Here is an 11,142-nt window from a genome sequence, read left to right as displayed (position 1 = left end):
TACACTCGCTGAGATCGTTGTGGTATGATTGTCTCGGAAATCAAGTGTCTAATCAGGTGAAAGAAAGAAACCAGAACTGGCCTCCAAGGTTTTGCATTTAAAGTTGCTCTTTTTTAGTAGCTTGAGAGGTGTTTTTTTTCTTCTTCAGTATAAAAAAGGAAATCTGGTGATCATCACCACATGGTACAAGGCTGCCGGGGCTCCATCAGTGAGCCATTACTGATGTAATGGGCCACCTGTATGAATGTGGTTTGTGTGTGTGTCTGTGTGTGTCTGGTGTTCGTGTGTGTGTGTCCATTTGCTGATGGCATGGCTGTAATCCTGGAAGCATCTTGAGAATGCGTTAGCTATCGGCTCTGACAGGTGGATGGTGGGACGTAAGCAGTGTGGGTGGACATTTATAATGGACGTCGTTCAATGAGACACACATCAATGTTCCGCAACACACACACTTTGCATTTGGACTGCCCTCCTTTCAGCAAAAAATTCCTTATATAAGGCAAACAATGATGGTAGACTGCACTCTACTACTACTTTAAATGTGCATGTGTTTTAATGTTGTATATACTATATGTCTGTCTGTTACATTTACACTAACCCAACTACAGCAGAACAGTAATTAAATGTTAAATGAATAAAAACAACAAGTTCAAAGAGTTGACTTTGATCTCTAATGTTGGCTTTCATCTTTTAACATTGGAACCTATTACTAATGCATCATATGTATAAGATTGACAGCTGAGTTTTTATCTAATTGTTTCAAGGCGTTTCTTCTCCCCCGTCAGGAGGATTGCTTACATGGGTCAGAGGATAGGGGGAATGGAATTCATTGCGGATTTGACAGGTTCCTACATTCTCTCGTGATATCTTGAAATATGGCTGGAGGCGGGGTGAGGGGGGGCGAATTAAAGTCATCACAAGGAACCCCTTTGAAACGTTCCAGCTTAGTATGAAATCGCTGCGTGCGAGCACTTTGATCAGACGGTCGAGCGGCGGCCCTGCAGCCGGCCATCGCTCTGCATTAGCATCGGGAGACTCACCACCAGCGGTCCGCAGACTCCTCCACCTGACCGGCGTTTGATTTGTTCACTGAACTGATCCTCTGACAAATAAGCTTTGTGCTTTGCAACAAATTGCCCCTGTCCTATCTCCCCCCTCGCACATGCCCCTGCAGCATCACTCCCCCCTAAATCCAGAGATAAACAGTAGGCCCCGCATATCACACATTAAAATAACACACCTCACATACTGTAGGCTTTAAATCCCTACTGAGTCTCCTTCTATCTATCTCTATGCCCATAAGGCCAGTTCCCACTTGTGGCATCCTTTCCGGCACATGATGACGGTGTCCTGGACAGATGCAGGACTCAAAGTGCCTGAGTTATGCCACAGTGAACCAGCACCATCATGACAGATCCTTCTGCTGTGACAGAGCCCCAGGGGTTTAATGAAAGCCTGAGACAAGAGGTGCATCTCTGAGTTATGAGCCCATCGATAAACCCCCCACTGCATCTTTGCATTGAATTAAGGTTGTTGAGCACAGGCATGGGAGAGGATTCTGATACAGCAGCCTGGCAATGAGGAGATCTGTCTGTTAGATGGGCTGTCAGGTGGTATTCAAGCGTTATAGAACATGTTTTAATGAGCGTTGATAGATGACAGAAACACATTTCAGGGAGTTTTATGATTTACATAATGATGTTAACCGTCATCTGATTGATTCAGAAGCTACCTTGAGCTTGCAAACGCAACCATGTCCCATGATGTTTAGAAATTTCTTCATCGCGCACGTAACATTTTGCACCAAACACAGGTAAAGTAAACTAAAGGAGAAGTCTTTGAAATTGGAATTGGTCTATGGAATAAATCTAAATAATTGAAACAACATCCTTTCCTGATTCAAATATTCTGTGATTTCTAAATTTCTAAAAACAATGTACTTTGCTCTTTCACTGCAAAGAGATTCAATAGGTTTATATGTGAATCCAAAAAATTGATCTTGTTGCTCGGCAAAAGCTTTCACAGACAGTTCTACACAACCTGTTCCTTCAATATGAATCATGTTATATTCCAATCAAACAAATCACTGCTTGTTCCAAACAGGATTGTGAGTAATGGACTGAAAAAGTCTGTATTTGATTACCCCTACCGCCCAGGGTTGACTAAGATCCATTTGAGAGGTTGTGCAGTAGAATTCCAATATGGACACTCTCCAGCTATTGACCCTGTCCTTAAGTGTGTGCTATGCTTTTAGTGTATTTACACACTAGTTGTTCCGCATCTTCCTTCCTCAGTTTTGCAATAGTTTTGATGGCAGACAGTCGCTCCCTTTTCCCTCCACTCTTCATCATTGATGCATCAGAGGAATGTGGGTAGCTTCCTTTTTGTCATGACCCACTAAGGGCAAAGATGCAAGAAGATAAGAGGGTTGTTGTTGGTGCACTGTCTACCCTTTTCAACGCTATTCCATCAGTATTGTGAAAAATGTATTTTGTTGAACAATTGGGTCCAGGCGATGGTCACATTCATGCCAAAACATAACTCAACTCTTTCCAGCAGATGTTTGATATGAATTATGAAGCCAAATGTATCCACTGTGACTACAGAATTAAATGTGACGGGTAATTTCCAAACGCAAACTCTTTTTCACATTCCAAATGTCTAAAAAGAAGAAATAAATTGCATTTAATTGGTGTTAACAGCTCATGTGAACATGGATCTTCAAAGAGATTTAACAGAAATAGCAACAGATTTTTTTTTTATAAAAGCTGGCATTTCCTTAGAGCCATAATGCATCTTTTCATCCAAAGATGCCATATATACATTACTAGTTTCTGAATCAAACATCTTTGAACTACAAGCGGGCAGATGATGTGACAATGAGCAGCACGGAGGACACGAGGGTTTTTGAATCATTATCTAAGTGGGAACATTTTTCAGCAATTTAGCTGCTGAGCTTCACTCAAGAGTACAAATCTGAACAGAGAGGAAGAGATAGAGAGAGAGAGAGAGAGAGAGAGAGAGAGAGAGAGAGAGAGAGAGAGAGAGAGAGAGAGAGAGAGAGGGGCAGCTTCTAGGTTTGGCCTATAGATGGCAGTGTTCTAACAGAGTTCATGGAAAGAGAGCCGTTGACCGTCTCACTCTTTCACTGTGCCACAAAACTCTGTGAGGGGTAAGAACATTTCCTACTCATAAATGTAAAGACGCGCTATTATAGACTGAATACATACTTAATTGATTCGAGCGGGTATAAAGATTTCTTAGGGAATCAAAGAAAAATATTCTCCGTAACTGTTAATAACAGTTGAAGAAAGTAATGATGATTCTACAGAGAGCACGTTTCTGTCTCCTTAACATATGTAACTTTCATTTCTGATTTTGGGTGGAGTGATCTGGTGCATTGCAGAGTGGCATGAAGTGCTTATTGAGGGGAAGCATCTCCTGCAGTGTCTCTCTGAATCAGAATGTCTACATTTATACCACAATGTTGCTAGGATTTGTTATTATTTATTATTAATTCCGTTTTCTCTTTCAATGGGCGGAAACAGTTAACGCCATAACGAGCCGGCGTGTTAGGGGGCTGGGTTTAGACATGCAGCGGTGCCAGTGGCATTGGTACACACACACTCACACACACGCTCACTCACACACACGCACGCACACACAGAGACGCTACTGTACATTGATGGAGCCGCTAATCTGTGTCAGTCCGGGCAGAGCTCAGTGAGAAACCCACGCTGCGGGTCTGATCCTGCGCTGCGAAAATCACAACGTCGGAAGAGGAGGCGGAGGATGGTGATGATGATGATGATGATGATGATGGCAAGCCGGGCCACGGCGCGTTCATAACCCGACCAATCTGCAGGACGACGAGTAACGTGAAGTGAAGGAATGCGCCGTCTCGTTGACACGCGTGTATAAAGTAACGTTTGCGCGGTCAGTCGGACAAGTTTTTGCTCAGCGAATTTTCTTTACGCGCAGCACCGAGATCCACTCGCACAAATGAAGGTTGTAGTTGTGTGAATGACATCGCCGCCGCCGCCGCCGCAGCAGCAGCAGCAGCAGATTAACAGGTCTGAGTGTTCCGGGGAGTAGTGAATGAACACACACTCAAACACACCGCAGGCGGGTTTAGACTTTGTCCACGTAGAGCGTTTGGAGACATTTATCTACTGTTGGATGTGAGTCTTGCGCATCAGTAAGACGAGAGAGCCGCGCTGGAGGTGAACAGGAGAACCGAGAGATCCAGTCTGAATGAAGAGGTGAGTGACGAGACACACACACACACATACACGCGCTCTGCCGGAATATGTTTATACAGTGTGTAGATATGTGTTCGCAACCCGCATGACTGTCTAAGAGGCTTTTTAACCTGAATCTGCCGGCTACCCGTTGAAGGGTCATTTCCCTCACTGCGGAGAGACAACTGGAGACAGACAGAGACAGAGAGAGACAGAGAGAGAGACGTCTTTGGGGCTGCAGGCAGCCAGATCATCCTGTGTTTCATCAATGGACAAATGTGTGTTACAACAGCCTGGTTTCTTCCCTTGGTAATCGGAATGGAGCCCAATTCAGCACCCATAGGTGTCACACTCCGGGTCCTTGTCCTACCTACATTATTATGCCCCCTTTTCATTCATTACGATTGAGTTGCCTCCCAATATGCCAGTAAGCAGCCGTTATTGGGTTACAACCGGTTCTGCCGGGATGATGTTTCCACTCAGCAGCTTTGCTCTTGTTGATGGAGCTCCTCTGGTGTGTGTTAGTCAGGTCTTGTTCTGGGATATTTAATGAAGTTACTCGGACGGAATAACTATTTTTAGACTCTCACCCTAGTTTATGTCCTCATGTTTGCAATTATCAGGATGTAGGAGTGTTTGACTGTGATCCTATCATTGTTCTCAGAGGCTGCAGGAGTGAGTATGTATTTATTGACTAGTTTAGATAATGGATACGATATATATATGAGCAATAAACTGACTGGAGGCACAGACCTACAGACCCCTGTGTCACTGTGAGGAGGACACCTGAAGCCGGCCCTAGAAGTTTATCAGCCTATAAAATTGTCTTAACTTTGAATTGAATCAATGACGTCCTCCCTTATGGAGTTCATTTTTCCCTATATTCTGTGCATGTCTGGGTGGAGTGGATTTCAAGTGCAAAAAGCAAAATACAATGCTTCATTTTGTTGCCAACTGGCATCAATTTAGGATGCGAGGTGGACTAGACCTCATCTGTCCAATTCACCAGATGCACCTACAAATCTTCATTGGCTGTCACTCTGCCAGAGCTCCGGCAAAGCACCCATGACAATGACTCTTAAGAAAATAAATGTTGTCCTAAGTAGAAAATTGCCTTACATTTGCATGAAAATACCTCGCATCTGCCACGGCTGATGGGAAGCATATTAATCCCCCAGCCTGTACAATCAAAATCCGCTCCTTCTTGGTGAAATCAGGTTTTTGTGCATCTAAAGCGTGACCCTTTCACATCATTATTTTAATATCCATCTCAAAGTGAAACAGTGATCTGACCCTGCAGCACCCACCGGGGTGGAAATTGCTGCCTTTTGGAAGAACAAACCAGCTCTCAGCGCTGGTTTGATGATCACATTCTGATTATATTCACCTAATTAACTCCAATCTAATGAAAAGAGCGTTTTCTGATGTGTGTGCTGTGGCCACGGAGCAATCAGTCACTCGGACCAGACTATTTTACATCTTTTTTATAGATGTATTTCTGCCATTTCCAAGCCGACTGTTTTTTATTTCCTTAAATGTTCATGACCAAAGCGAGAGTTGCTGCCAACTCATTCCTTTGAAGACAAGATCGCACAATGGAATTGCTCTTAAAAGTACTACTGAAGCTCCTGTTGGTTGTTGTAATTCATTCAAAAAGGAAATGATTGCAGTTCCTTTTTAAATAATAGCGCCTATGAGCGGAGCTGTTAAGAATTCAGCTCACTGTCGTACTTTCAAGTGATGCCTTTGAAGGGGAATCGGACCAAGAAAGCCTTTTTTGTACTGCAACATCACACACTCGTTCAATCAATAAGGTTAACCCCACGGAGCTGGAGAGAAATAACTTCTACTGGATAAACTTACATCACACTTTATGAAGTAAACTGCTGATGTTTCTGACTTCACTTCTCAGCAGGGGGGCTGCAATGTTGTGATTGGATTTGTGGTTATGCTGTCTGGTCAGTGAGGTTTTGTATGAACGGTATTCCAGATGAAGGACTATTTTACATGAATCGGCTAGAAGCATCACATTTCCTCACATTCCGGAGGCTCATGTTCAGAAACAGGTCTCATTCTTGCTATAATGTTGCTGCTCTAATTCTAGGATTCTTCTTATTCTTCTTAATCTACGGATTTCTCACGGCTGTCATATACGTAGAGTGTTTGGAATGTATCTGGTTACTGATATATATATGTAGATACAGCGACTTAATTCAGCAACTTCCAGGCACCAAAGCTTCACATCTTTCTGCATCAGACTTCCCACCACCATTATCGCCATCACCGTCTATCACAGTGCCTCTGCTGATTGGCGCTTATGGCTCAAGAGCGTCCTCTGTTGACGAAGAGTCGCCTCCTGATTCCAAGCCGATTTCATTGGCGGGACACAGTCCGAGCGTGCAGCATCTCTGTCTCACTCCTCATCATCACGATTACTCAGCAGTTATTAAACGACACTAATGACTCTTACATTAACGCTCCGGCACTGAATGAGTTGTTTCTGGTTTTTGGACGTGCCGTGTCACCAGTAGCCTCCACGCTTGCACGCTGCTTGGTCCTCTTTGGATTCCCGCCCTTGGGGCAGCCAGACTCACCACAGTTTAGCCTGAGAGATTTTGACAAGTTGCTACGCATGCAGGCGGAATCCTTGACCTATTTCTTAATGAGTGAATACAGCAAATGCACTCGGCGGCTGTGTATCCCGAATGAAGCTTACGCCCCCTCCCCCCTGAAAGTAACCCCCACCATCCCAACTGTCTCTCTGGCTCACACACACACACTCACACAATCACACACACACCCACACACACACACACACGCAAACAGACGACCGCAGATAATGCCGGTTTTGTGAGTTCACTGACTCGTTCCCCCGCAGATATTGGCCCTCCCTCTCCTATCTGCTGGAGTGTACAAATAGTGAGTGAGTGTTTGTTTTAATGCAATCGCCCTGCCATCTTTCCTCACCACGGGCTGTTTATCTGAACCTCTCAACTGTCCAGCTGTCACAACAGAGATCTCAATCTCCTTGACCCACGCACGCTCCACTCGTTCGGCCTCGTTATGTGCATGTTTGTGCCAGCGCGTCTGCAGTCCGCATTCATTTTCGAGGGGTGTGTGTGCTTGTGTGCGTATCCATGGGGTGGATTGACACGCGTGGGGAGATCTGGAGCGGCGGTGGCATTGATCAAGTGGGGCGCATCCAGGGAGAACATTCAGTCAGAGAATGGTTTCACTTCAATGCAAAGCAAAACATCACAGCTGCCTGTTTTCTTTTCCTACACAGCGCACCGCTTCATTTAGATCTTCAGTTGTTTGCCGTCTCTCCTGTGGATAATTGTAAACAACGCGGGTTTATTACCTGTCTGTGTCGCGTCTTCAAACCAGCACGTTGAGCAGTGGAGATGGGCTCTCCAGGCGCTGATTATTCCAGCAAACGTTGGTTTAGCTGCTGCATGTTGGTGCTATGATGTGTTGCTTCAGGAGTGCAGAGGCACGGACGCTGCAACTGGTTTAAAGCTGGCAAACAAAAACCTGCAGTGCACTAATTCCGGTTACTGAGAGTCAGATATCGCGGAGGCTTATATTGGGCACTGTCATTGGAGAATTTGGACTTTGCTATAGCTACAAAATGTGGCATGTGTGACAAAGCCAAGCAAAGCAAATTGATTGTCTGGCTCTCTGCATCAGATAGCATAATATCACATCTCTTTCTTGGTGAAATAGCCGATTTTACGATTCAGTTGTGCAGTCTGAGGCCTCAGCTAATACACAGTGTGTGCATTTTTAAGAGATTGGTCAAAATGTTGTAGCGACGCATCGTTGCCTCCTCTCCATCTGCTCTGGGTCAAAGAGTGAAAATGTCCTCTTGTCTTCCCTCGACATTCCCAAACCACACAGATCCCGTTTACCCTGATATCTGCCCATGCATTGTTCACACTCAACAGCAATGTTTGAAAAACACCTCAGGGCTCCATTTAATGCGCTCGTCATGCCGCCATTTCCATTCTCATCATCTTGAGTAGTTGGGCATGTACCCTTCAGTGACTTACCGAATTGTTGAAACCATTTGAAATTGATGACTACAGGCCGCTACATTGTGAAGTAGCAGCTTTCCCACTATGAGCAACACATAACGCAGAGTGCAAAAATCAATGCCACTCCTTTGCATTTCAATTTTCACCATACACGGGGTGAGAGCGGTTGTTCTCCCCATGCTGTGCAAGTACTTTATAGAACAAAAAAAACTTTTCTCGTGCTGTATCGGCCAGTTTTGTCTCGCTGCAACTCTTTCCATATAATAGGTCTGTTGGGAGAGTTAGTTTCCCCCCCCACCTTTGTGAGGATGCTGGCTGTGTTTGCATGAACAAGCCTGTGTATATGTGCGGCTCCCAGACAGGCTCCAGCCAGTCTCTCAATGGAGGTTTGAGGGGGAAACGGTTAACAGTCCAGCCAAAGCACAACCGTGGACAGTCCAGATACTTACCGAGCCTGGCAACAAGTCAGCAATGAGCCCCGGCGTGCACTCTGCTCTCCTAAGCCTGCCAGCTTGCTGAAACAAAGCCTTTTGTATGACCACTGAATCCAACAGATGGAGAAGTGGACAGTAAAGTGAGGGAAATGGTGAATAAAGGAATTTAGCGGAGCATGTTTGCGGCTAGGCATTTAGGAAGTCTTTTGGGAATGCCCAACACCCTCACAATGCAATACTGGCAGATCTGCTGTGGAGGCTGCATCAGAGCCCCCGTGTGACTGGTGGAGAAGGCGGTCTACTCGTGAGGGCTCTCCAGGGCATGGGAAGCCTTTATTAAGATGTTAATGGCACTGCCTTCGTGACACGATTCTATGGGACAGGATACATTGCCGCTGCCTTTCTTCAGTGCCTCAATCTGACTGCCAAAGTCATCAGTTTCTAACCCTCGCACAACAACCTGTTTAGGCATTCAGCACCCATCTCCCTACACACACACACACACACACACACACACACGCAGCCCCCCCCCACCCAGGCGCTCACACTCCTTTATCTGATCTCTGCTGTCACAAGCTCAGGCTGTATTTTACCACGTGTAACAAAATTACGCGATGCCAGCGATAAGGACAGCAATTCTGGCACAGAGACCCGTAGAATAACAAGTCTGGCTGTTTGTTTGTCAGTGATCTTCACACTGGTTGGAAGCCTGTCAGCCTGTCACAGCAGCAAGCTGAGGGCTGTTATGAGTTTTTTTTCTCTCCACACACTGTCAATGTCCACAAACACTACCAACATTGCGCCTCTTGTGCGGCCTGAACACCTTATCAAAGCCGCGCCAACACACAAGAGGGGCAGGCAGACCTTACGATTTACATACTAACGCCTTAACTCACTTTAGTTTGGCCGGAGGCATTGAATGCATCGTCTCTGCCATTTTCTCCTTTCACGCCCGTTTGAATATAAGTCAGTTTAGCCTGGCACCATCAATAATCAATTAGCTGGTGTCATGGGAGGATGTGCCTTTTTGTATGTGGGGAAAGTTGACAATAAGTGAGCGACAAAAGGGAGCGGGGGCGAGAGAGGCTCGGTGGGAGGGGGCTTGTTTTAGACAGCGAGGGGCAGCTGTCTGGAGCAGATGACAGTGTGTGTTTGTTTTTTTATGGTAGGCTGGCTGTGTTTGTGTCCATTTTAATTTATTTTTGTTCAACTGCCTGGCACATGTGTCTTTTGTTTGACTGTTGATGCCTTTTTTGTGTGTGAGTGTGTGCATGCGTGTGTGTAACATGCACTGTAGATGGGAGAAGAGTAAAAACCCACGCCGTAATGCCAACACTGCCCCCTGGTGATGAGGAAGCCCCCCCCGCCCCCCCACAATAGGCCACAGTCGCCATAGTTACGGCAGAAACAGGCGCAGACATCGCTTGTCTTGTATACTCATGTGCAATAGGCGAGACAGGCCAACAGCAGCTTTGCCCCTTTACTATACACACCGTGACCCAGTTACCGCGAGGAATATTTTTAACTTTAAGGCTCTTATTATGGCCATTAGCTCTCTCAGCCATTTCAAAAGCAGTGTGTAATTTTCTTACCAGATTGACTTATCACCAAGGAAATGAAAAATACACAATTCTCACCATGCTGTTTTTCCAGCTGTATTATCGTATTTAATGCATTTTTCACAATTCTCCGCTAAGATTCCCTTGACTGGCCGTGTTGTGCTTGCGAGACTGAGTGACATGTAGATACCTGCACGGATGCTTCCTGCACATTGTTACTATTCTCTAGTCGGCCGTGGTTCTTATCTGGACCGAGGTGGCTCCACTCGGGGGTGAGAGAGTCTTTACACACCCTCAGCAGAGTAAAGATGAGATGAAAGTAGGAAGCAAAGCTCTCAAATTCATTCCTGAGTGAGATAGCAACTGTCTGGAAAAGAAACCCCCCCTTGGTCTCTCTCTCTCTCTCTCTCTCTCTCTCTCTCTCTCTCTCTCTCTCTCACACACACACATCCTCTTGATAAAGTTTTCCACAGCTGGAGACCAAAGTAAATTGCACTAAATTGATGATGAAAGAGTGAGAAACCCCCACAACTTCAACAACAGGCTATACGGCCCATTGTGGCATCTTGTTTCCCGACGCTGTTGATGAAAACATAATGTGGGGGCTTTGATGTGAACAATCATACTGAACGAGCCAGCAGCCACTGGTAGAAAAAGGATGTGCGACTCCAGCAGCTCCATTCATTTCGGTCTCCAAACGCTCGGCTCGTACGTTTACATGGCAGGATGGTCTGGATGTTTTATGAAAGGAGTTTGGTCTGGGGCTACTGCCGCCAGTCCTACAACTCCAGACTCTTTACTTTGGCCCGAGGTGATTTATAGCGTCCAGGCCAAGAGAAATGTATCCTCCTCCTGGGATAACAGTCATGCG

The 11,142-nt window shown here is 45.6% G+C and overlaps 1 protein-coding gene across 1 annotated transcript in view; it reads left to right on the top strand.

Annotated features, from left to right (window-relative positions):
* The first annotated feature begins 3,640 nt into the window (after window positions 1-3,640).
* The window catches only part of plxna2 (plexin A2), a 146,334-nt gene continuing 138,832 nt past the window's right edge, over window positions 3,641-11,142 (top strand). Inside the window, exon 1 of the mRNA XM_076166804.1 lies at window positions 3,641-4,262. The gene's annotated coding sequence lies outside the window, so the exon portion shown is untranslated. The remainder of the gene's footprint in view (window positions 4,263-11,142) is intronic.

Source organism: Genypterus blacodes, unplaced genomic scaffold (genome assembly GCF_046128005.1).
Source record: "Genypterus blacodes isolate CSIRO-AG114 ecotype Tasmania unplaced genomic scaffold, CSIRO-AGI_Gbla_v1 ptg000156l_1, whole genome shotgun sequence".
Classification (NCBI taxonomy): Eukaryota; Metazoa; Chordata; class Actinopteri; order Ophidiiformes; family Ophidiidae; genus Genypterus; species Genypterus blacodes.
The sequence above is the reverse complement of the archived record's forward strand: the minus strand, read 5'-3'. Positions and strand labels throughout refer to the sequence as shown.